Consider the following 26,770-nt stretch of genomic DNA (forward strand, 5'->3'; position numbering starts at 1 on the left):
AGCATGCATGACATGTCGAGTATAAGAAATAATTAGATGACAATTTTAGTATTTATAGACAAAGTACCCTTGAAAACATTTATTTGCAAAAAAAAAAATCTGCATCAAAATGCACTTAGTCAAAAAACGTTAAAAGTATTTCTGATTGCTCTCTTGCTGTCAGTCGTGAGCTTGATGAAACCAGAATTGACGTGGAATTTGAGGGCTTGCAATGACTTCTCAATATCAGTTCTCCACTGAGAGCCCTCAACAAATATCATTTGCATTTAAATCATATTCCTCATGTACACGAAGAGGTCTCAGAACATTTTACGATGAAGAGGAAAGAGACACTGAGCACGGGGAAAAGGAAGAAAAATGGAAGGTTAAAATGGAGAATCAAAAGGCCCAATTAATTCTTTTATTAATACTAAAGCTGGATCAGTGTCCATAACATTAAACTTATATCTAAGGTTTGGTCTAACCACCATTGAGTCTCGACCTACCACCTCCACATGGGCTGCAGCATAAAGATTCGAGAAGACCTGAAGACCTGGCAGAAAGCAGCCTGGGCAAGGAGCTGTCAATCAACTCCTACGTCCAGGGACATCCTGTGGGATCTCCACTGCTAGAAGGACTGGATTATGTGAGTTCAACACAACCCTTCAGGAATGACAATCAATCAAAAAAGCACAATGATACCTGGCTGGCTTTTGTGCCAGAACAAAGCTGACTCTGATAGCCCAGCGTGGAGAATGGTGATATGTTGTTGAAGCATTTAGACGCATGACATCCTACAACAGGTCTGAAGTTTTAAAGTAAGACAGTTCAGGCAATTGCTCAGTGTCCTGGACTAACAAAGGCAGAATGAACTCTTATGACATGTCCAGACACACATAAGTAACGTGAGATCTCTCCCCAACCAAATAATCTAAGCAAAATTAAAGTGACTATCCACATCTCATAAATAGATAAAAATATTTAGGGCTGGATGTTTGTGTGACCGTTTTCAATGGGTGGGAGGGAAGCAGGTGGAACGAGCCCGCCCAATGGAAGTGGTCTGAAGCTTGACCAATTTTCATGGTCGGACCTCATTACCACTCCATGGGAGGGCTGCTCGTGCATTTGGAGCAGCTCCCCGATCGGAGGGGGTCGAAAATCTGGCGGCTTCACTGTGCAGCCCAGCCGGTCCAATTAAGTTAACGGGGCGGGGGAAGCAATCTTAAGGGAGGACCCTGGAGGAACAGGCAACTCAGGGGTCAAATTTTGGGGGCCAGGAGTTAATGCTCCTCCTGACCCCACAAAAATGATTTACAAACCTGTTTTTAAAATGTTTTGGAGCAGCCTGCAGCAGTCCCTTTAAGGGCCACTGGTTTAGGCCACTTAGGCTGACTACCAATGGGTGGACCACCAATTAGTACTTCAAAATTGCATCGGGATCCTTTTGACGCTATACGACCCCAAATCACATGGGGTATTGAGACCCTCACCTGTTTCCGGCAGGCACCTGGTAGGTGGGGTATTGGCCAATGTATCTCATGGTCACTGTGGTCCTATGGAACTTGTTTTGATTGTCTTCCGGGGTCAGAGAGGAACTGCCCAGATCTTTTCCCCCCTGTATTGGCCTAGGGTTTTTCCTTTGGAGATTACGTGGCTGCAGATTGGTGGGTAGGATGGTGAGGGCGAGGGCGATCATGATGGTCAGTTATCCATGGGACTCGATGGATAGACGAGCTGGTCTTTTTGCATGAAAGAATGTGACGGATATGCTAGATGAGCTGCCTCGGATAGGAAAAAGTATTCAAGAGTTGTTGAGGGGAGAAGCCTGAGAGACATTAGGAAGTGTACAGAGATCTCTCTTTGTAACATTCAGGATTATGTGGCAATTCAGTGGAATACACCTCTTTAAGTAAGGAAACTTATCAATTACAAATATGAGTTATGTGGAAAACCTTGTTCTTTTCAACTCAAAGAAAGTACTATAAATAAAATAAAGTTTATTATAAGTGCAGCTTGATCAGATCGGCCCTGATAGTCCCTGGTCCCATTAGGAGCTGGATTCACCATGGCCCACATATCAACCTCAGCGGTCTGGTGCCTATAAAAAGATTTAAGCTGACCTCTGGAATTCTTACAGGGAGTAGCAATGTGGGGGAATAATGATACTGCCAGTCTTTTTGAGGGGTGTATTATACTGGAGATGCTGATCAATAGCCGGATTTGGAAATCATCTGGAACATATGCTAAATTACATGAGTCAACGTGACAATGTTGCAAATAAAGCAACTTGCTGCAGTTAGAAAGTTTTAGAGAAATACCAAGTCGAAGGTGATGATGAATAGAAAGGTCTGGTTTGGGTCAGTTAGTAGTGGAATTTTTCCTGAACCCATGCTGTTCAGACTATTCTTGAAAGAGAGGACCTCTGATATGAAATTGATAACGACACTAAACTTTGTGACCAGGTGACAAATATAAGGGAGATAAATAGCATTGAAAAAGATCTACACCAGTTAAGCAGATGGGCTATGAAATGGCAGATGGATTTTAATTCAGATAAATGTAAAGTGATGCATATTAGTACAGGAAACGGCAACTCGTGTACACGATAAAAAGGTAACCTTTAGTAAAAGTGGAGATGGAATCGGATTCGTGGATTTTTTTTTATCACTTACTGAAAGTACCTGGTGAATGTAAAGCTGTTATCAAAAAATACTTTGGTAAATCTCAAGGACATTTGGCTTAAGTCAAAATAAGGTATTCCAATCTTGTACAGATCATTGCTGGGGTCACTTTTGAAATACTCTAATTGTGGGCTTTCTACCTTCAAAAGGACACTGATACATTGGGGAGAATTTAAAGAAGAGTGACAAGGATGATTGTGGGACTTAGTGCTTTAAATCATGAAGAAAGTGTTGCTGAGTGTATCTTAATGTCACTGGAGAAAAGAAGATTGAGAGGGACATGATCCACATCTTTAAAAAGTGGACAAAATGGGTTTGGAGATGACAGGAATAACTAGAAACTCTGCAGGAGTTCCTTGGTTCCTGTGCTGATGGGGATGTTGCACATGGAGGGCAACAGGTCAAGGTTGAATAGTAGAAATTTGATGAAGGATGAATATTCCAGAGCTTTGCTTTATTTAACTTTGGAAAATTAAAGTACTAATGCAGAACTTTCCCTCAGGAGATTAAAATGGGTTGGGAAGGTAGACTCTATAGAGTCTGTGGAAGGAACAGGCTTGAAGGGATGACTGAATCATTGATGTTACACTTCACTCTAGACAGAGTCTCCAAAAGAACCTCGAGCTCCACCTTTGAACTCAATGGAAAAGAAAATCGGGCGGAGTGCAAAATGGTCTGCAATTTGCTATCGCCAGTTTTTCACTACTGCCCTAGGCGTATTTATACCCCAGTGTCCCTTTAATTGATATTTCTACCTTGCAAAAGTAGATCTAGCTCATTAATGGCAACAATTTTACTCCCAGGCAAAATACAAGAAAAATCTGGTCATCTGATAGATGATTGCTCTCAGCTCTAACCTCCAATCTCTCTCTCTCCCTTTCCATTTCAATCTTTCCTGTATCTCTATTTTATTAAAATAGTGTGGTCAGTGTTGCTCTAAACGTTTCTCCCTTGTTCCCCAGGCTGTAAATATGCATGTCCAACATGCTCATTGTCTCCTTTACATCTTCACTGTGTTGAAGTCAAGATTTGCTGCACATTCTAATTCTATTCTAATTCGTTCTTTCCTAGGATTTCAAAACTGTGGAGCTTCTTATCTCCCTCCAACGTTACTTCCTCCTACAATCTTTAGGCCTTTAAAACCCAAACTTGGCATCATCTAATAAGTTCTCGATTTACATCTTCTCTTTTTAACCCGATGGCATCCAGCACTTCACCAGAAAAAGGAATCGCAGTAAAGAATCTGTTTTCTGCTTAATCATTTTATCTTTGCATCAAAATGTTACAGTTGAACAGTGTGAAGAGTGGTTAAAAGAAAGGAGACAAGAAAATAAATATTTACTGCTAATGATTATAAATGGAGCTTTCGGACCTGATGGGAAAAATAATTAGCTGTACTTGGCAGATTTCAATCACAACCACTGGAATAAATGAAGCAATGAGTGAACACACTAACATCTGCATCAATGCCTACATATTAAAACAGCACAAGGCATGTCCCCAGCAGCCAGCCTCGTGGGTTCTGTACTCTGATAGTAGATAATTGAGATAAATTGTGAGAATTCCCTGACTCCAGAAACCCTGCAGGCATGTGAATGAGCAGCTTCTTCCCAACACAAAGTGCCTGCAGATTCACAGAATGAAGTCCTTTCCTGGCAAAGCACAGAATGTTAGTGGTGTTAACACTGAATGGGAGATTGTTGGGATCCTGGAGAGGGAACAGAGCCTGGCTGAGTGGCTTACTATATTATCTTCAAAAGCAATATACTACAGATGCTGGAAATCAGAAATAAACAGAAAATGTTGGAAAAGCTCTGCAAGTGAGGCAGCATCTATAGAGAAAGAAACAGAGTTAACGTTTCAGGTCGAAGACCTTTCATCAGAACTGGAAGATGCTAAAGAGTTAAAGTTTTTAAGCAAGTACAGAACCAGGGAAAGTGGGGGGGGGGGCTGCAGGGAGGGGAGGGGAGGAAAGAACAAAAGGGAAGGTCTGTGATAGGGTAGAGGGCAAAGTGATTAAATGACAAAAGGGATGATGGTGCAAGGCAAGGAGGGTGGGAATGGGACAAACTAAGAAACAAAAGCTGGGTCCAGAGTAGTTGTAAATGGCAACAGCAGAACCATTACCAGCAGTTGCTGTCCGAAAAAATGGGAGCGGTGGTTATCAAATCAGTGTTGAGTCCGGAAGGTTGTAAAGTGCCAAACGAAAGACGAGGTGCTTTTCCTCGAGCTTATGTTGAGCTTCATTGGAACAATGTAAGAGGCAGAGGACAGACAGGTCAGAGTGGAACGGGAATTAAAATGACAAGCGGCTGGCAGTTCAGGGTCACGCTTGCGGACTGAGCAGAGGTATTCAGCAAAGCAATCACCCAATCTGCATTTGGTCTCCCCGATGTAGAGAAGACCACATTGTGAGCAGCGAGTACAGTGTAATAAATTGAAAGAAGTACAAGTAAACCGCTGTTTTACCTGGAAGGAGTGTTTGTGGCCCTGGACGGTGGGAAGGGAGGAGGTGAAGGGGCAGGTGTTGCATCTCCTGCACTTGGGGAGGAGAGCGGGTGTTGGGGGTGATGAAAGAGTGGACCAGGGTGTCGCAGAAGGGGTGGTCCTTTCAGAATGCTGAAAGGGGAGGGGAGGGGAAGATGTGTTTGGTGACGGGATCGCATTGGAGGTGGTGGAAATGGCGTAGATGATACATTGAACATGGAGGCAGGTGGGGTGGAAGGTGAGGACAAGGGGAAACCTATCATGGTTCTGGGAGGGAAGAGAAGGGTTGAGGGCAGAAGTGCGTGAAATAGAACGGACACGGTCGAGGGCCCTGTCAACTACAGTGGAGGGGAATCCTCGGTTGAGGAAAAAGGAAGACATATCGGAAGCTCTGGTGTAGAAGGTGGCATTGTCAGAACAGATGCGACTGAGACGGAGAATTGGGAGAAGGGAATAGAGTCCTTACAGGAAGCGGGGTGGGAGGAAATGTAATCAAGGTAGCTGTGGGAGTCGGTGGGCTTAGAATAGATATTGGTTGGCAGCCTATCCCCAGAAATGGAGATAGAGAAGTCGAGGAAGGGAAGGGAAGAGTCGGAGATGGACCATGTGAAGGCGAGGAAAGGGTGGAAATTGGAAGCAAAGTTGATGAAATTTTCCAGTTCGGGGCGAGAGCAGGAAGCAGCACTGATACAGTCATCAATGTACTGGAAAAAGGGAGGCGACCCGAGTAGGACTGGAACAAAGAATGTTCCACGTTTCCCACAAAAAGGCAGGCAGAGCTGGGACCCATACGGGTTCCCATAGTGACACCTTTTATTTGGAGGAAGTGAGTGGAGTCAAAGGAGAAGTTGTTCAAGGTAAGAACAAGCTCAGCCAGGCGGAGAAGGGTGTTGGTGGATGGGGACTGGTTGGGCCTCCGTTCACGGAAGAAGCGAAGGGCCGGCTGGCCGTCCTGGTGAGGGATGGAGGTGTAGAGGGGCTGGACGTCCATGGTGAAAAGGAGACGGTTAGGGCCGGGGACACTGGAAACTGTCAAAGTGGCGGAGGGCATCAGAGAGTTGCGGATGCAGGTCAGAAGAGACTGAACAAGGGGAGGAAAAATAAATAGAGTCGAGATAGGAGGAAATAAGTTCCGTGGGGTGAGAACAGGCTGAAACAATGAGTCTCCGAGGGCAGGCCTGTTTGAGGTAGAAGCGGGCTGTGCCGGGTTGGGGGACTATGAGGTTGGAGGCTGTGGGGGGAAACAATGGGAATTGATGTTCGGCAGTGGAGTCATGGTCCAGGGGGAGATAGGAAGTGTTGGAGAGTTGGCGTTCAGCCTCCGCAAGTAGAGGTCTGTTTGCTACGCTGCTGGCGCTGTTGTTGTGTGGCAAACAGACCTCTACCTTGCAGAGGCTGAACGCCAACTCACCGACATCTCCTCCTACCTCCCCCTGGACCATGACCCCACCGTCGAACATCAAGCCATAGTTTCCCAGACCATCACTGACCTCATCTCCTCTGGAGATCTTCCCCCCACGGCCTCCAACCTCGTAGTCCCCCAACCCTGCACAGCCCGCTTTTACCTTCTTCCCAAGATCCTCAAATAGGACTGCCCTGGGAGACTCATTGTTTCAGCCTGTTCTTGCCCCACGGAACTTATTTCCTCCTATCTTGACTCTTTCTTCTCCCGTTGTCCAGTCCGACCTACATCCGCAACTCTTCTGATGCCCTCCGTCAATTTAACAATTTCCAGTTCCCCTAGCCCTAGCTGTCTCCTTTTCACCATGGATGTCCAGTCCCTCTACACCTCCATCCCTCACCAGGACGGCCAGCGGGCCCTCCGCTTCTTCCTTGAAAGGAGGCCCAACCAGTTCCCATCCACCAACATCCTCCTCCACCTGGCTGAGCTTGTTCTTGCGTTGAACAACTTATCCTTTGACTCCACTCACTTCCTCCAAATAAAAAAGGTGTCACTACGGGAACCCATAGGGGTCCCAGCTCTGCCTGCCTTTTTGTGGGATAAGTTGTTGTTCCGGTCCTACTCGGGTCCCCTCCCTCACCTCTTTTTTCCGGTACGTTGATGATTGTATCGGTGCTGTTTCCTGCTCTCGCCCCAAACTGGAAAATTTCTTCCAATTTCTACCCTTCCCTCGCCTCCACATGGTCCATCTCCGACTCTTCCCTTCCTCGACTTCTCTATCTCCATTTCTGGGGATAGGCTGCCAACCAATATCTATTCTAAGCCTACCGACTCCCACAGCTACCTTGATTACACTTCCTCCCACCCCGCTTCCTGTCAGGACTCTATTCCCTTCTCCCAGTTTCTCCGTCTCAGTCGCATCTGTTCTGACAATGCCACCATCCACACCATTGCTTCTGATATGTCTCTCAACCAAGGATTCCCTTCCACTGTAGTTGACAGGGCACTTGACCATGTCCGTCCTATTTCCCATACTTCTGCCTTCACCCCTTCCCTTCCTTTCCAAAACCATGATAGGGTCCCCCTTGTCCTCACCTTCCACCCCACCAGCCTCCACATTCAACGTATCATCTTCTGCCACTTCCGCCACCTCCAGTGCAATCCCACCACCAAACACATCTTCCCCTCCCCTCCCCTTTCAGTATTTCGAAGGGACCGTTCCCTCTGCAACACCCTGGTCCACTCTTTCATCACCCCCAACACCCGCTGTCCTCCCCGACCGCAGGAGATTCAACACCTGCCCCTTCACCTCCTCCCTTCCCACCGTCTTGGACCCCAAACACTCCTTCCAGGTGAAACAGTGATTTACTTGTACTTCTTTCAATTTATTACACTGTATTCGCTGCTCACAATGTGGTCTTCTCCACATCGGGGAGGCCAAACGCAGACTGGGTGATTGCTTTGCTGAACACCTCTGCTCTGTCCGCAAGCGTGACCCTGATCTGTCGGTCGCTTGTCATTTTAATTCCCCATCCCACTCCCACTCCGACCTCTCTGTCTTCGGCCTCTTACATTGGTCCAATGAAACTCAATGTAAGCTCGAGGAACAGCACCTCATCTTTCGATTGGGCACTTTACAACCTTCTGGACCCAACATTGATTTCAATAACTTCAGATCATAACCACGGCTCCCATTTTTTCGGACAGCAACTGCTGGTAATGGTTCTAATGTTGCCATTTACAGCTTCTCTAGACCCATCTTTTGTTTCTTAACTTGTCCCATTACCACCCTCCTTGCCTTGCACCATCATCCCTTTTGTCATTTAATCACTCTTGCCCGCCACTCTATCACAGACCTTTCCTTTTGTTCTTTCCTCCCCTCCCCTCTCTTCCCTCCCCCCCCACTTACTCTGCCTCTTTACTTGCTTACAAACTTTAATTCTTTAACATCTTCCAGTTCTGATGAAATGTCTTCGACCTGAAATGTTTCTCCACAGATGCTGCCTCACTTGCTGAGCTTTTCCAGCATTTTCTGTTTTTATTAAACTACATTATCTTCATGGGCAAATGATTCAATTGTTTTTTTTCTTTTTGTATTTTTCTGTTATTTTCTCCCTTCTCATACACTTCTCTCCTGCTCTGTAAGCACTGACTCATTTTGGGCTACAATTCCACGAATGCTGGTTGCCTCTCAGTAGCAATGTTTTGAGTGTGAGCACAGGCGTGCTGAGGGGCAATGTATCGAAGTCCAATCCTGTCCACCAGATGTCCACAGGTGCACCATCAAACAGTGGTCACTAAATAGCAATCAAGAGTGATAACCCTGACTGATTTTTTTCCCTATTTTTGTCATGGGGCTCTTAGGCTAATTGTAGAAACCCTATTGAAATCAGCTAACTTAAAATAGCCTAGGAAGCACACCTAGAGCCTTCCTGGTCTGTATGACTTAATTCTAGACTGGTCAGTGCATTAACTGACTGAGCCATTAGAGAGTCCACAATAACATTTTTATCAATGCAACTGCATTTCAAGTTGCTTTCCAAAAAAAAAAGCACCATCACAGTGCAAATTATGTTCATGAAAAAACTTTACAAGTAAGGCCCCAGTGAGGGATGGAAAAAGAGATACAAGGAATTGTGTACTGTACATACACACACAGGTGATCACAATCTTTTAGTGTGAGATCACGAACCCCAAATGAGAAGGTAGGAGATTGTCATCCTCAAGTGGGAAAGTGTGAGAGCATGATTCCCAAATGGAAAGGCAGAAGACAGATCCTCAAACGGGAAGGCAGGAGATTGCTATCCTCATGTGTGATTCCCGCACATTTTGGTAGAGTTGGAGGCTCTGCACAACAGTGATGCCCATAGCTCAGGGCTACAGATAGGGGCTTCACTAGGTTTTATGCAAGCTTTAAATTCCTGTGTTACTGTCCTATATCTTACCTGCTTTCTTCCTTATTTGCTCTCTCATTCCCTTTTACAAGGTGCCTCATCCTATGCCCAGAAGGATCTGCCTAAATGAAAATCTGATTGATACTTGGGAGTGATTATATAAAGAATATGGATACTATGGAGTTGATTACCAGCTGGAATCTAACGGAGAGCTTTAGAGTATTATATGTACAATAATGGATATCTAGAATTTTGTTACAGGCTGGAATCTAATTGAGGTTTTTGGATGGTTTGAATATAAGGAAAGAAATTGCCAACATGGAACCTCCTTAGGCAAGAGAATTGCAGGCGGAATCTGGGCTATAATGGGCCAAATCTTCCTGGAAGAATAATGGCGAGTTCACGACGCACTCCGTTATTTATGCGCAAATCGGCCAGCAAGTTCAGGGGAAGAAGAGATACCCTGTGAGTTGTGACTCTCCAGAACTTGCTGGTCGATTTATGACCCTCCGCTGTTTGCTTCATACAAACGGGATCTCGCCCTTAGCCTCCCTGTTATTTTTAAGAACTTGCTGAATTTGCACATTAATTGCTCATTAAACTCGCCGCAGAAAGTAAGGGCTCATAATTAACAGTGTAAGTACCCTTTTAACGGCGTGATAATTGTTAATGCAATGCCAATCAATCTCTCTGACCCAGAAATGGAATAATTTAAACTCTTGAGTCTCAGGTCTGCATGTAGTAACTTCTTAGAGATTAAAAAAAAATCAAATTTTAAATTGTAGCATTTTTTTCTTACTTCTCCTTTCTGTCTTTTTTTCCCTCTCTCTCTTGATCCAGTCTTTCTTTCCCTCTCTTTCTACCTGATTTGACTCTAATTCACCCTCTTTCTTCATTATTCCTCTGTTTCTTTCTCAATCCCTAAATCCCATTGATTAAGGAGGCACACTGTTGATCCTCTCGTTCACTAGGGTCCCAGATTCCCCGTTATCAGCTCGCATTTCTAGCAAGTTACGGCGTAAATTATATTCCAGCTGAAGGGTGCAGGAGAAAGTCTAACTAATGGCATACGCTGCAAGATGCCCCGCTCCAGCAGGATTTGGCCCTATGCTCCTGTCTAGCGAAGTGCCACTAAGGACAGAGCCTTGCAATTTCTGTCCTATAGAATCATGGGAATCACAGGCTGTGATGTAATTAAGGGCTTCAACTGACATCATGAGCTTAGAGAACCAAGTCTGGGCTACCTATAATTATCACCTCACCTCTAAGATTTATGTGGAATGGGGGGATGGGGCCATCTCAGGTGGTTTTGGCTGCAGGACTGTCAGTGCACTTCAAATCTTTAATAAATGGTGATGTCCGCATAAGAAGGTCAACACATGGCTCATTGAAAAATAGTTTCTCATTGATTTTCAGAAAAAAAGTCTACTAAATAGTTAATGTGATTCCAGGGCAAGTGCCCATCTGAATGCTAACACCAATGCATAAAGAATGACACTTCTCATCAAAATAACATTGAATTTATTGCAAGAGCAGGTGGGATCCAGCGACCTAGCAAAACACTAGCTTCCCTACATTAAAAATTTAAAACTGCACTAGGCTATTGGGCTGAGATGTGTTAAATCTATTCTGCTGAACTGAGCAATATATTCATAAATCATAAATGGAAGTGACATGCAGGATGGAGATGACAGGATCAGGAGGAAAGGGCAATTTTGTGTGTTTTGTATCTTTTAAAAAAAAGACGCTGGAGTCTGTCAGGGTCTGACTCATTGTACACCCATTACCAGACAATTCAAACATAAAGGCAGCTGCTGCTTATGGTATTTTACATAAATTAATAACAGCACTTTACTCTGAATAAGGCTAGAGGGATTTTAAGTGCCATAATCATTTAGAAATTTCTCCTTTCGATGTTGAAGGATGAACACTTTGGGGTAGATTTTAACCTTCACCGGGCAGCTTGAATAAAGGGGGACCAATCCACTACCGGTGGTGAAAGGTAAAATCTACCCCTTATTGCATCCGTAGAACATTCCTCGGTTTGCTGTTTCAGCACAGGAATAAACCCCTTATTGTAAGCGGTTTAACATTGCTGCTAAAATGGTGGACAGAAGAATGTCACGCGAACAGATAACGCACGCATCCGCTAATCCCACCGACAGTAAATTCTAGGCTGAGACCAGATGGATGCTGCACCTGTTGAAATCATAGAATTTTTAAAAATCCGTCAACATTGTTGGACACCAAATAGCACAGTGCTTAATTTTTCTTCTATAAATGATGTGTTTCTAATTATATGCAGATGAATCATAGCTTAAGATGTTGATATCTTGCCACACTAATTCACACGTCCAAAACACCCTTCCTGACATTTTCACAGACCCACTTTCACAGCTTATTTTTCCCCACACAAGGGAGAAATTTAACACCTAAATTGATCATTATTCAATGGAAAACCACTTAATATTTTAACTGGTTGTTTTGTGCCAAATGTTTCCCCAATTGATTGCAATGCAAAGGTTAAGAGGCATCATTATACTGCATAATTACTGTCTTGATACCAGTCATAAAACACAGCTCAAAACAACAGTCAACTTGACATTTTTCTTGGTAGGGGCATCCCTTAGTGAACATTTATATTGTTAGGGTTGGTGCATCATTGTTCCCCCTTGATACTGAGCCCTTTATATGGCTGCTGATGGTTTCACCTGGTACTTTACACAAGTGCTGAAGTAAACTCAGGCAAAATGAATCTCCTCATGTGTAATTAAATAGAACCATAGAAGTTTACAGCGTAGAGGAGGAGGCCATTTGTCTAGAGCAATTCAAAACTAGTCCTGCTCTCTCCCCTTAGCCCTATATCTTCCTTTATTTTAAATTTATATCCCCTCTTCTCTTAAAAGTCAGAATGGTCTCTGCCTCAGCTATTGCCTGTGGCAAAGCATTCCATGCTCTAAAAACACTCTGCATAAAGAAATTTCTGCTAATCAATTTCCTCACTCTCTTAATGAGTATTAGGTGACCCTCGCCCAAGCAAAGGAAATAACCTTTCCCTTCTAAACCAGAACCAGGGGTCACAGTTTCAGGATATGGGGAATGCTATTTAGAACTGAGATGAGGAGAAATTTCTTCACTCAGAGGGTGGTGAACCTATGGAATTCTCAACCACAGAAGGCAGTGGAGGCTAAGTCATTAGATGTATTCAAGAAGGTGATAGATATATTTCTTAATGCTAAAGCGATCAAGGGATATGGGGAAATAACGGGAACAGGGTACTGAGTTTGACGATCAGCCATGATCATTTTGAATGGTGGAGAAGGCCCGAAGGGCTGAATGGCCTACTCTTGCTCCTATTTTCTATGTAAACCTATCAAAACCTTTATTAAATAGTCACTTAACCTCCTCTGCTTAAAGTGAAAAAAATCCCAGTACTTTAAAGTTCCTCTCAATTATAGTTCCTCATTCCTGGAAACTCTACACTGTATGCGTTCTATGGCTTTCGTGACCTTTCTATAATGGAATATCCAAAACTGCACATGGTACTCTAATTGTGGCCTAACTATTTCCTTGTACAGATTTATCATAACTTCTTTGCTTTTGTATTCTATGTCCCTATTTATAAACCCAAATACTGTTGGCCTTATGGCTTTATCTACCTGCACTCACACTTTTAAGGAATTATGTACTCAACCTCTAGATCTCTCTGTTCCTCCATAACTTTCTGTATCTTTCCAGATAATCTCATTCCCTTTCCTCCCAAATTGCTTTTACCTCAACGTTCTGCACATTAAGTTGCATCTGCCACCAATCTGTCCTTTCTGCTGACCCATCTATGTCATCCTGAAGCCTTTTGCAATACTCCTCATTTTCTTTACCAAACTTCCTATTTTGATATTATGCTTTCTATGCCAAAGTTCAAATCATCTATATATATATACACACCAGTAGCAAAAATGGGCCCAGTTCGGATACCTGGGGTATATCACTTCCAATCCTTCGGCAATCCGAGAACACCCATTAACTCCAACCCTTTGTTTCCTTTCTGTCCGTGCTGCTACATTTCCTCTTGTATCATATGCCTGAATTTTTCTAATGAGCTTTTTGTGAGGCACTTTATTAAATGTCTTCTGCAAATCCTTATACGCTTCATCCACTGCATTCCCTCTACCTAGACGATCAGTCTCTTCTTCAAAAAACTCTTACATTTTTCAAACACAAAAGCAAATAGAAGCTTACAACTCTGCTCACTGCTGCCTGTATTCCAGTACAATTTTTAAGTTTAGTATAGAGTCCATTCTGCTGTTGGCACATTTATATACAGTAAAAAATGTAAGGGATCTTTTTAAACTGGTAAGAGGCTAACTCCTTGACACAACTTGTCAAAATTCAAAGCGGTCTCATTGCGTTGACACAGAATCTGCAGTACAATTAGCCCACGCGCCATTGATATTTGTAATTGGTCTGCACCCAGTCACTTAACAAGTTGCAAGTTACCAACCGTATGAGTGTTGCTGAATACACCAAGGAAAGGAAGGGCTTGGGGCTGTTCATTTATGAGAGCTGAATGGAAAAAGAAGTGGCTCAGGGAGAGTATATTGAACGAGAGCAAATGATTTTTCAATATTTTATAAAGTGTGTATAAAAGACTCAATGAGCTGCTAGCCAGCAAAGAGAGAGGGGATCAATATCTCCACTAGCGAGGCTGACTGGATCGGTGAGGAAGTCACAAGTGAGTTAACATCAGCTTCCTTTCCAGGTAAAAATATATTTTCTATCCCATCGTTAGCCATGGAATGCCATATTTGTGCTGTGTTTTACAAATATGGCCTAGACTGGCAAGAGGTTGTGTGGGTATTTTGGTCTCGTGCCTCCACCAATACCACTATGAACTGCTCCCCTCCTCTGGAGGGTGGGGCTTTGGTGACCCTTTCATTGAATTTCCCTCTTTGTCGTGGATACTTGTCTTTACTGGGCAATTCCCAGCAAAAAAGCAGCTGAGAGTATGAATTCTGTGGTGTTTGGGAATCCTGAGCATGAATCAAAATCCCATCACTCCATGATGAAGGACATTGGTGCTTCAATAAACTGAACCACTACACTGCCCAGCAATTAATTGGATCTTAATTACATTTATATACAGTAAAAAATGTTACCACTGGTCATTGACCCGTAGTAGAAACTGTGCTCTTCAGGTGTACCTGGGAAACAGTTGGGTGTCTGTGATCTCTACACCTGATCCCACTTCGTGCTCAGATCAGGCCGATGCCCAACTGCAGTCAGAGGTCATGGGTTCAAGCCCCATTCAAGAGATTTGAGCATATAATCTATCCTGACAAGTCTGTGTAGTACTGCACTGTCAGAGGTCCTGTATTTCAGATGAGACATTAAGTGAGGTCACTGTCTGCATTTTCAGGTAGACACAAAAGATTCCATGGCATTACTTGAAGAAGAGAAGGGGATTTCTCATGATGTCCTGACCAACGTTTATCCTTCAAACAATGCCATTAATAATAGATGATCTAGTCATTTATCACATTGTTGTTTGTGGGTCCTTGCAATGCAGAAATAGACTGCTGCATTTGCCTACATTCCAACAGTGACTACGCTTCAAAAGTACTTCATTGGCTGTGAAGCGCTTTGACACATCCTGAGGATAAGAAAGATGATATATAAATACAAGTTCTTTCTTTAGAACATACCTCTCAGATGCAACACCTTTGTGAACTGCTTCACATATGGCATATTCCATAGCATCTGGATTTAGTTGCTATGGTAAAGTGTGTTACACATACTCATCATGTGCTATGCTGAACTTTTAAGAAGTTGAGAGGGGTCTGGCCATGAATACAGCCATTACATACAATCGACAGAAAATCCAGCACCACATAATATCATTGAGATATTTACACTTGGAAAATAGTCCTCAATTTTCTTAACTGCTTGTGTCTAATGGACAAGAATTATGTTTGTCATTGTCATTATATCTAGTAGTATTTTATGCCACTTGTCTGATATTGGACAGTTAGAAAGTTCATCATTATGTTCTTCCTCACTCAACAGAATAAACCCTCTGTCAATTCCATCTTGTTCAGGTCAGGTGAAGGATCTCTCGGCTTTTCCCAGAGATATCACATTGAGATTAATAGGATTTCACACTCAACACATTCTATTTCTCAGACAATTATTCTCCAAAAAGTTGCTTATTCGGAGCACAACCAAAACATGAAGACATTGAGCCTTGTTCACTGTTGTTCCACAGACAGTACGTAGAAAACTCTGAGCACACGCAGAGACTAGATATATTTTTCATTATATTAATGAAGCAAAAACAACATGGCCCACCTCAGTAAATCTCCCACTCCCTCTCTCCTCCTATCCTGTTCTAATGGAACCTCATTGAGTTTGTATTATCTGTGGCATATTTATAAAAACTATTGTGAAATGTGTGATTTGTATTGCGCTTTGTTATTAAGTAAGAATATATCATGTGGGAAGGACACTGTGTGAAGGGCTTACAGTTTTGTACGGTGTATGAGTTATTTTCTCCTTGCAAGGTGTCTGCAGGTCTGCCTTGGTTGAAAAGCTGGATAAACAACCTGCACCCATTAGGCAGTAGGACAAGCTGCAAAAGGGTCTCAAAGGAAAAATGGTTTAGATGCCAGGACTGTGCCACTCCTCCAACCAAAGAACTTGTGGTAAGTGTTCAAATATGGGAGTGTCACAAGTTGTGTAATTTTCTGGTTCCAATTTTCATATAATAAGAGAGCAGGATTAATTAAGAGAAGGCTGTCATGTTTTGCAGTTATAAAATGGGCTTTTCAACCATTGTTAAAACATTTTGATGGTTCAAATTTAATTTCCACCATTGTCCCTCAGTAAGCAAGGTGGTTTCTGTAATTGATGCATCATTGTATTTTAAATGTTCAGGTAATTCAGAGTTTCATTTCATTGCATTTTAAAAGGCTTTCATATTGTGCAGGGATAGGCTGTATCTGATGGATGGAGACTTGTAAACATTTGAGGATTCTTCCTCCACAAATATCTTCCTCACTAGCATTCTAGATTTTGTGAAATTGCAAAGGTAAATGGCAAAATATTATTTTTCTGGCAGTGGAGAGAATTTGAGATTACAGGCTGGCTCTTTCTGAATGTTGGGAATAGATCTTCAGAGAAGCTGGTCAGTCAGAGGAGGTCACCTGCAAGTTCAGCAGGAGGAAGAAGAACATTTTAATTTTGCCCAAACTTGGGCTGTTTGATTCTAACATATTTTACCTCACTGTTGCTGGAGAAGGACTGTGAGAACAATGAACTCTTTAAGCATTTGTTTTTAGGGAATAATCATCTAAGAAAAAGGCCTAGATTTTCCTGACCTTGTTGGTAAAATGGTGTGGCAGGACTTCCTCCCGGCCATGTGATCCCACTAGCACTTGACTGCACTTTCCTTGGCAGGCCTTCGTTTAACATGCAGGGCAGGATTTCAGCGAGAATCCTGCTCCTAATGGGATCTCCTCCTTGGAGAGAGAGGGAAATCAGGTCAGGCTACATCAGTTAAAAGGCTGCTTCAGCTGAAATGGCCGCAAGTAGAACCGATGACTCAGAAGGGGAGAGAAAAGCAGAAATCTGGAGTGGCACTTGAACACTGAAAAGTGATGACAGAAGAAGGAGCACCAAATGGGGGGTCTGCAATAACCAAGGCCCCAAGAATCTCAGAAGTTGCGGTGGAAATAACGCTGGTGGAGATAAAGACCAGAGCACACAGGCTCTTTGCATCAGTGAGTTATGCCCCAGAAAAGAGATGTGCTTTTCTCTCCCCTTCTGAGTCATCGGTTCTACTTGCGGCCATTTCAGCTGAAGCAGCCTTTTATCTGCTGTAGCCTGACCTGATTTCCCTCTCTCTCCAAGGAGGGGATCCCATTAGGAGCGGGATTCTCGCTGAAATCCTGCACTGCATATTAAACGAAGGCCTACCAAGGAAAGTGCAGGTGTCGGTGCCACCTCCACCAACCCACAAACAGCTAGTCAGTGCCAGAAATGTTTTAATGACCTCACCAGGCTGGCCAAAATAAGTGAAGACGAGTGCCCATTCAAATGCTGACATCTTGCTGGGAGCGTGACTCACCTCCGCACTGTCCAAGACCACATAGGAAAAATGGGATGAGACCCTTAGTCTTTTCACCGCCTGAAATTGGGCATTTTATTAAAGGAGAATCTAGACTATAGAATCTGTTAGGTGTGACATCCTATTAAATCCGATATAGACCCTTGAAATGCTATACCTGACCGGAATGGGATGGAGTTGACAGAGGGTTTATTCTATTGAATGAGGAAAAGCATACTCTCCAATATCAGACAAGTGGCTTTGCATACTATATATAATGACAATGACAAACATCCTTTCTATGTTACATGGATGAGAATATTCCCTTGGGCCCAGAGTATTTGCCTAATCTGAACTCTGTATTTTGATTCGTCCAAATATTCATTCGAGTGAGTGCCCCTTACGTTGTAAACAATCGCTGTAGCTAGTTTTACCTGTATGATATTAGTTCTGCACTTGATATTTTCAAAGGAAACAGAAGAGTTGAGGTTTCATTTGCTCTCCGTGCGCTCGTGTTAAATGAGAGTTAAGTATTTCTGTCCAATCTTAGTGCACTTGTAGGAATGAACTCAGCCCGTTCTTGAAGCTAGAATGTGTTATAATTAATGCAAAGCTGAGCAGAGAATCAGAGTGCACCAGTAATAATGCTCCTGAATCATCCATACTTCCCTTTAATAAGCACATAACCAATATAAATAAAGCTCAGCGCATCACTCCAGCTGTGGCTGTGTAAACTGGAGCACCCAACAGGAGGGCAAGGAGATTTCAAAACGCCTGTCTCACAGACAAGGCTCTGCTCATCATTGTGGCGCTTGAGGGAATACAATCAATGGTGCTGCATGCCTGAATGAGTTGGGCCTGCCTCTCCTGCTGGTGCTGAACATGAAGTGTGCAGACTTAGGGTGAAGGAGAGCACTGTTGCCTCTGTGATGGAGTGTTGAAACTCTTAAACTGACAGAGAAACTCATATCAACAGTGAGTCCAGTAGGCAAGGGTACAGATCTTTTAGCCCATAACTCTGCTGGAATTCATTTCACTAAATCTAATTTAATTCCAAATTTTGAAGAAAGAGAAGATAATGATACTATTATGCAAGCTTCTAATTGATTAGCAAAACATCATAACTTGAACAAAGATGCCTGAGCTATCATCTCTTAGCGGTAAAACATGCATGGCTTTTGTTTATATTGATCCAATGGACTCTGTGAATTATAAACATTAGCTGATGCAATTAATGTCTCCTGCTGGTACCTGGAAGTAGCATAGAGGCTAGAGTAGTGGACATTTTCACTTCCACTGAGATGTTGGACTTTGGCTGCAGGTGTGGTTATAGCTGGAGACCACGCCCTGTGAAGGCACAGCCTCCTTACACTCTTCCTCACTGAAGTCAGGTAGTTGTGCTGCATTAGGTAAATTCCTTAAGACCCGCTTCCTATGGTTCTGAGTATCGTTGGCCATAATCTCCTGATGTTCTTACTCTAAAATGTCTAGCAAAGAGAGGCAATGCTAAACACATACTGCTGTGTTCACCAAAATACTCCTCTTTGATTAATTCTGTAAGTTATTTGCTGCTCTGTTCACTCCTTGAGTTCTGCCTGTTCTCTCTGATGATTCAGCTCCAGCTTCATTTGTGGGAAATTAATGCAATGTGTGAATAAAGTAAATCCTGAATAAAATTAAAAATTTTATCTTACTTACTGCTTAACAAGCACTTAACCCAGATCCTAAAATTCCTCTCCCGTGTAAACAAGAGTAAAATACGTTAATACATTGATGCAGCATTAAACTTGTTCAGTCTTTCCTGTTTGTGGGGACAATGGTCCATTTATGGGAAGCACCATGTGACCACTGAATGAGGCTAATGCAGGCTCAGTATATTAACATGTGTTACATCTGTTTACTCCATGGAGCAATGGACCTGTGCAACCAGGTGCCAGGGAAGGTCATTGAAGCATACAATATAAATAGGTTCAAGAGGCAATCAGACATATTTCAGGTGATAGGTGTTTGAAGGATATGGTGATGAGGCGGGTAGGTGGACTTATTTGGGCGTAATGGGATTTATTTGTCTCAAAATGTTTTACGATATTTTGCTTTGAATTTAATCTTGTATTAAGTAATTTGCAAAGATTCTAAAAATAAACTATTGTTTCCTGCAATCAATTCAGCCTTTAGCTCATTTTGCCTATCCATTATAACCAAAGTCTAATTTGTGGTTGGTGTTGCAGAACACACATTGGCTCATTAAAGGTAGAAAGTCTGTATTAAACCAGCATGGAGACAGTTGGACAATCGTTGCAAACTGTAAGTGTCTGAGAAATCAATGATTGAGCATTAAACTTTGAAGGCGAGCAGCTGAAATGCATTTGTGGAAGGCTGTTTACAGGAGATGGTTTGCAAGCAGAGACCTCTCACTGGAGCCATGGAAATCTCATGGGGAAAGCAAAAATATTTTAAACAAAATGTTTAACGTTTGGGCATAGTTCTTCAGAGGGTGGAATCTTTTGAATCCTATTCTCAACCTTGCTCCCAACCACAAGTAGCAGAGATTTCTCTGCTTACATACAAACATACACAAATGATGGGCAGGAAAAGACCTGCTGGTCCATCAAACTTGCCCCGCACACCATGATGGCTGGAGCATCATGACTGGACACTTTCTACCTTCCCCAAACAGCCATGTAACCTCCTGGGAGAGGCTAAAAATAAAGAAAACCCTATGGCCAATAAGGTTAAAAAAGCTCTGGAAAATTCCTCTCTTACCCCACTGAGGCGATCAAAACCAGTCCAAGAGATCTGTTAAGCATTACCTTCTATATGATGCGATCTCTGCCCCAGTCAAGAACTGGTCCAGTAATGTTTTTGAATAGACCATTGAAAAATGACAGAATGGTGACATTTATAATATTCATGCACCCAACAATGAAATGAGAATGCCAGGACTGAGTTGGGAATCTTAAGTGGGCCATTTTGGGTTTCTATGTGCAAAGCTTTTACACTGATGCTAAACCTGTAGTGTGAATGCACTCTTACTCTGGATTTTGTCATGCTCTAACTGACTTGGGAGTGCATGTCACTGATTGCCTGAAATAGCAACCCTTATGTCGATGAGCATAAAATTCACCAAAAATAAAGAGCTGTAAAACTTACTTTGTGTAGATCATCCAAAATGCATGTCACCAGTGCAGTAAGTATGATGCCCACACACAAAGCCAAGGGCAGTAATGGATGGTACTGAGCTCTCAGTTCTCTCTGAGGCTTTGCGTAGTTCAAAAAAAGGTTACTTATCTTCGGTTTTATATATTTGAATGAAGGAGTTTGCAAATTAAACCCTCCCTCACGTTTACATGAAGAATGATGAAGCCTCAGCTGTTCCTAATCCACATTAATCAGCCCAGTCACTGCCTCGTTTAGTCTTCAGGGAGAAGTGACAAGTGAGAACTTAACACATCAGTCACTCTAGTCCAAGTGTAAACGGAAGTGTTATCGTGTATCAGGAATTATGCTGTAACTGGGCCGTTAACCCTCTGCAGATCTCCATTAACTTCTCTTTTTTTTCCCACTAATCCCCTTTTCTCCTGAAGCTGATTCCTTCCCAGGGTGTGGTTCCAAGGATGCTGGATATTGTCTGGTTCCCTCACCAAGCACCCTTTCTTCATGCATGAGCCTAGACAGTAAGCGTAAGCAGGTTATTTGACCATCTGGGGAATCACATTCAAGGCCAACCTGCCCTCACCCAACCTACACACACACAAAGACGTGCACATAAAGACACTTTCCAGCATTTGTCACTGAGCAACAATCAAAAGCAGGGAGTGGGGTTGATTTTTCATTCGTTTAATTGTTACCCCCAGCAGAGAGAAGCTAATTCAATACAGACCATGAATCAAACCGAAATGTCAATGAACCATTAGTAAGTTTAAATAGGTGCCTTCTCGTGTTGGTTCTCCAGGAACACTGCCTGCACAATAGATGACACCATTTATTGGACTCATTTAATCCTGTGAATTAGACAAGTTTACAGGGTCATGCCAGGTGGGGAATGATTTCATTGATCACTTGGTGAAGGAACTTAACAGTCTGGATAATTTGTATCTATTAAAATGCTCCATTAAAACCTATTTATATTGTGCTAAGGGATTAATTCAGTGAAAATATTTGTTCCAAATGTGGCTGTGAGGGGAATGGGATTAAAGAGAGAAGTTTGGAGGCACTTATTTAGTCAATCAAAATATATTGATCAGGTCTATTTATTCCCATTGTATCAGGAGATTGCTCCAAATTGAAAGCTACGTCTCTGTCCCGCCTCAGCTCATCTGCTGCTGAAACCTTCATCCATGCCTTTGATACCTCTAGACTTGACTATTCCAATGCCTCCTGGCCGGCCTCCCATCTTCCACCCTCCGTAAACTTGAGCTCATCCAAAACTCTGCTGCCTATATCCTAACTCGCACCAAGTCCCATTCACCCATCATCCCTGTGCTCGCTGACCTACATTGGCTCCCGGTCCAGCAACGTCTCGATTTCAAAATTCTCATCCTTATTTTTAAATCCCTCCCTATCTCTGTAACCTCCTCCAGCCCTATAACCCTCTGATATCTCTGCGTTCCTCCAATTCTGGCCTCTTGGACAACCCCGATTTTCATCGCTCCTTGCCTTCAACTGCCTAGGCCCTAAGTTCTGGAATTCTCTCCCTAAATCTCTCCATCTTTGTAAGTCTCCCTCCTCCTTTAAGACGCTCCTTAAAACCTAGCTGTATGACCGAGCTGTCCTAATATCTCCTTATGTGGCTCAGTGTCAAATTTTGTTTGATAACGCTCCTGTGAATTGCCTTGGGACGTTTTACTACGTTAAAGGCACTATATAAATGCAAGTTGTTGTTGAGGGGAGGAGTCTCTGCTACACTGGCGGGGGAGGAGGGTTCTGTGCTGCACTGTCTGCTGCACTAGTGGGGGTGGGTTCTGTGCTGCACTGGCAGGGGAGGAGTCGCTGCTACATTAGTGGGGGAGGGGTCTGTGCTGCACTGTCTGCTGCACTAGTGGGGAAGGGGTCTGTGCTGCACTGGCAGGGGAGGAGTCTCTGCTCCATTAGTGGGGGAGGGGTCTGTGCTGCACTGTCTGCTGCACTAGTGGGAGTGGGGTCTGTGCTGCATCATTGGGGGAGGGGTTTGTGTTGCATCATTGGGGGAGGGGTCTGTGCTGCACTAATGGGGGAGGGGTCCATGCTGCACTAGTGGGGGAGGGGTCCGCGCTGCACTAGTGGGGGAGGGGCCCGCGCTGCACTAGTGGGGGAGGGGCCCGCGCTGCACTAGTGGGGGAGGGGCCCGCGCTGCACTAGTGGGGGAGGGGTCCGTGCTGCACTAGTGGGGGAGGGGTCCGCGCTGCACTAGTGGGGGAGGGGTCCGCGCTGCACTAGTGGGGGAGGGGTCCGCGCTGCACTAGTGGGGGAGGGGTCCGCGCTGCACTAGTGGGGGAGGGGTCCGCGCTGCACTAGTGGGGGAGGGGTCTGTACTGTTGTGAAAATACTGGGAAACGATACTAGATCACAGAATACATGACGTCTACAACTTCTTGAGCAACTTCATTGTAAATGTGCCCGGTGCTAGCAGTGTAGATGATAAAAGTTGGAGGGATATAAAGAAGCAAATCTCTGACTTATCCTTGTTCTTGGAGAAAGACAGCATTATAATACTGAAGCTTACTGAAGATTGGCACAAAGCCACAGTCAAATGGATAGATTGAGAACAATGAATGACAAAGCCTGAGGTCGATCTTCCACTCAAAGCATTATAAATGGGGAGAAAGGATTAGACTTAACTAAGAAATTAAAGAAACTAACCCTAAAAAGAAATGTTGAACATGAATGGAGTCACACCTTTTAAAAAGAAACAAAAATCCTAAAGGCAACTAAAGAGAGCCGACTGAATTATAATTTTAAAAAAAAGAAACATTTGTGTAACAGTATGGAGATTTTCCCTTGAGAGAAGTTAATGGACCTGTATCCATGAGAATCAAAGAAAAAGAAAGAAGAAAGTGACAAGGACAGAAGTGAAAGAAAACTGGAAGCTGAGAGTATAACATGACAGACATTAGAAAAAGAATCGGAGGTTGCACCAAGCAGGGAATGAAAGTAAAAGCTTCAGGCCTTATCCAGAAGCTGAGAGAGAACATAGAAGCATAGAATCACACAGCACAGAAGGAGGCCATTCGCCTCATCGTGTCTGTGCCGGCTCTTTGAAAGAGCTATCCAATTAATCCCACTCCCTTGCTCTTTGCCCATAGACCTGCAAATTTTTCCTTTTCAAGCCTATATCCAATTCCCTTTTGAAAGTTATTATTGAATCTGCTTCCACCACCTTTTCAGGAAGTGCATTCCAGATCATAACAACTCACTGCGTAAAAAAAATTCTCCTTATTTTCCCCTCTGGATTTTTTGCCGATTATCTTAAATCTGTGCCCTCTGGTTACTGGCCCTCCTGCCAGTGGTAACAGTTTCTCCCTATCTACCCTTCATTTTGAACACCTCTATCAAATCTCCCCTTAACTTTCCCTGCTCTAAGGAGAACAATCCCAACTTCTCAAGTCGCTCCATGTAACTGAAGCCCCTCATCCCTGGTAGCAGGGGAGAATTAGAAGAGATGCCAGAAGGGAAACAGTAGATTCCTTGCTTGTTTGAAAAAAAACATTATTTAAGCCATTAAGGACAATTTCTGACAGTTGATTTTTAGAGGGGCAGGGACCACTCCTAGCATGGGTAGAAATTCAGTTTTTCAGATAAACCAGTGCAATTCATCTGTGGCTTATAAATCTAAATCGCCTCTTCCGCTGTACTCACACCTGACGCTGCTCCTCAGAGAGACATTTCCTGAAATTTCTAGACGGCAAGGAGCCTACGCAGTTCATCAACAGGTTAGATTAAATCATAAATCCACACCTTGTAGATGACGAGTAGTCATGTAGAAAAATGGTTATATGTTAATTTCTTTGGCTGCACCTCAGTAAATGGCTAAATTCGTGCTGGTAGACATTTTAGAAAAGATTGTCTGTTTCCAGTCCTTTTTTTTCAATCGGGTTAAACTTCAAGAATTGGCTTTCCAGTTACCCCCTCCTAAGAAAGTATGCATGTGTGGATGTTAGATGAGAACAAAATCAGCCTGAGCTCTGATGCCTCCACAGGACAACCATCCACTAAAACTTGCTGTCCAGGCTCACTCATAATAATGATCACAGGTGAGGAATGGTAGGTGCCTGTGCTCGGTGCCCATGGAGATGTTCTTCAGATTGTTAGAGCTTCTACAAGTATGTAAAAAGGAAGAGGTTAGTGAAAGTAAACGTGGGTCCCTTAGAGGCAGGGACAGGAGAAATTATAATGTGGAATAAGGAAATGGCAGAGACATTAAATAAATATTTTGTATCTGTCTTCACAGTAGAAGACGCAAAAACATATCGGAAATAGTGGGGAACCAAGGGTCTAGTGAGAGTGAAGAACCTAAAGTAATTAATATTAGTAAAGAAAAGGTACTGGAGAAATTAATGGGACTAAAAGCCAACAAATCCCCTGGACCTAGTGGCCTAGATCTTAGGGTTTTAAAAGATGTGGCTGCAGAAATAGTGGTTGCATTGGTTTTGATCTTCCAGAATACCCTGGATTCTAGAACAGTTCCCGTGTATTGGAAGGTAGCAAATGTAACCCTGCTATTCAAGAAAAGTGGGAGAGAGAAAACAGGAAGCTCATGGTCAGTTAGCCTGACATCAGTAGTAGGGAAAATGCTGGAATTTATTATTAGGGACGTGGTAACAGAGCACTTAGAAAATCATAATATGATTAGGCAGAGTCAACATGGTTTTATGAAAGGGAAATCATGTTTGACAAATTTATTAGAGTTTTTTGAGGGTGCAATTGGCAAAGTAGATAGTGGGGAACCAGTGGATGTAATATATTTGGATTTTCAAAAGGCATTCGATAAGATGCCACATGAGAGGTTGTTACACAAGATTAGGGCTCATGGGATTGGGGGTAATATTTTAGCATGGATTGAGGATTGGTTAATGGACAGAAAACAGAGAGTAGGAATAAACGGGTCATTTTTGGGTTGGCAGGTTGTAACTAGTAGGGTGCTGTAAGGATCAGTGTTTTGGTCTCAGCTATTTACAATCTATATCGATGACCTAGATGAGGGAACCGAGTGTAATGTATCCAAGTTTGCTGACAATACAAAGCTAGGTGGGAAAGTAAGCTGTGAGGAGGATACTAAGAGGCTGCAAAGGGATATAGACAGGTTAAGGCAAGAAGGTGGCAGATGGAGTATAATGTGGGGAAATGTGAAATTATCCACTTTGATAGGAAGAATAGAAAAGCAGAATATTTTTTAGAAGGTGAGAGACGAAGAAATGTTGGTATTCAGAGGGATTTGGGTGCCCTTGTACACGAATCACAAAGTTAACAAGCAGGTACAGCAAGTAATTAGGAAAGCAAATGGTATGTTAGCCTTTATTGCAAGAGGGTTGGATTATAAGAGTAAAGAAATCTTGTTGCAATTATATAGGGCTTTGGTGAGACCACACTTGGAGTACTGTGTACAGTTTTGGTCTCCTTACCTAAGGAAGGATATACTTGCCTTAGAGGCGGTGCAGTGAAGGTTCACTAAATTGATTCCTGGGATGAGCAAGCAGCAGGCCAGCTGCTCCCAGTTCTATGCCGATGCCACTCTGTTACCTTGACTGAGGTGTGTGTGTGTGTGTGCGTGCGTGCGTGCGTGCGTGCGTGTGTGTGTGTGCGTGACCGTCATGGTGTGATTCAGCTTCGCTTGCAGTGAGAAAGCATTCTGTTCTCTTCCCAACCCTGCTAATCTCCAGCACTGAGATGAAGAAGTTATTGATCAGTACAGTATCTGTGCCAACAGCATGCCTCTCGGGACTTTAGAAAACATTCTTATTGTGAATTAAGAAAGGTTTTGCAGCCTGGTAGCTGGGAGCAGCTGGTCTGTCACCCTCTGGGCTGTGGGATATGATGAATGGCAGAGGAAGTGGGAGATTACTCTGCTCCAATTGGACAACATTCAGCATTGGAAATATACAGAATGCAAATGTCATGAGAGAAACTGAGTGCGTACTTGAACAACTGACATCCAGGCCTCAAAATATTCTTACATATAAATTGATGTTCAAGTCCATTACAAGCTCCACTACTGTTCATAGATGTGACCACAGGGTTAGGGATAGGAATG

This window comes from Heptranchias perlo, chromosome 28 (assembly GCF_035084215.1).
Source record: "Heptranchias perlo isolate sHepPer1 chromosome 28, sHepPer1.hap1, whole genome shotgun sequence".
NCBI lineage: Eukaryota > Metazoa > Chordata > Chondrichthyes > Hexanchiformes > Hexanchidae > Heptranchias > Heptranchias perlo.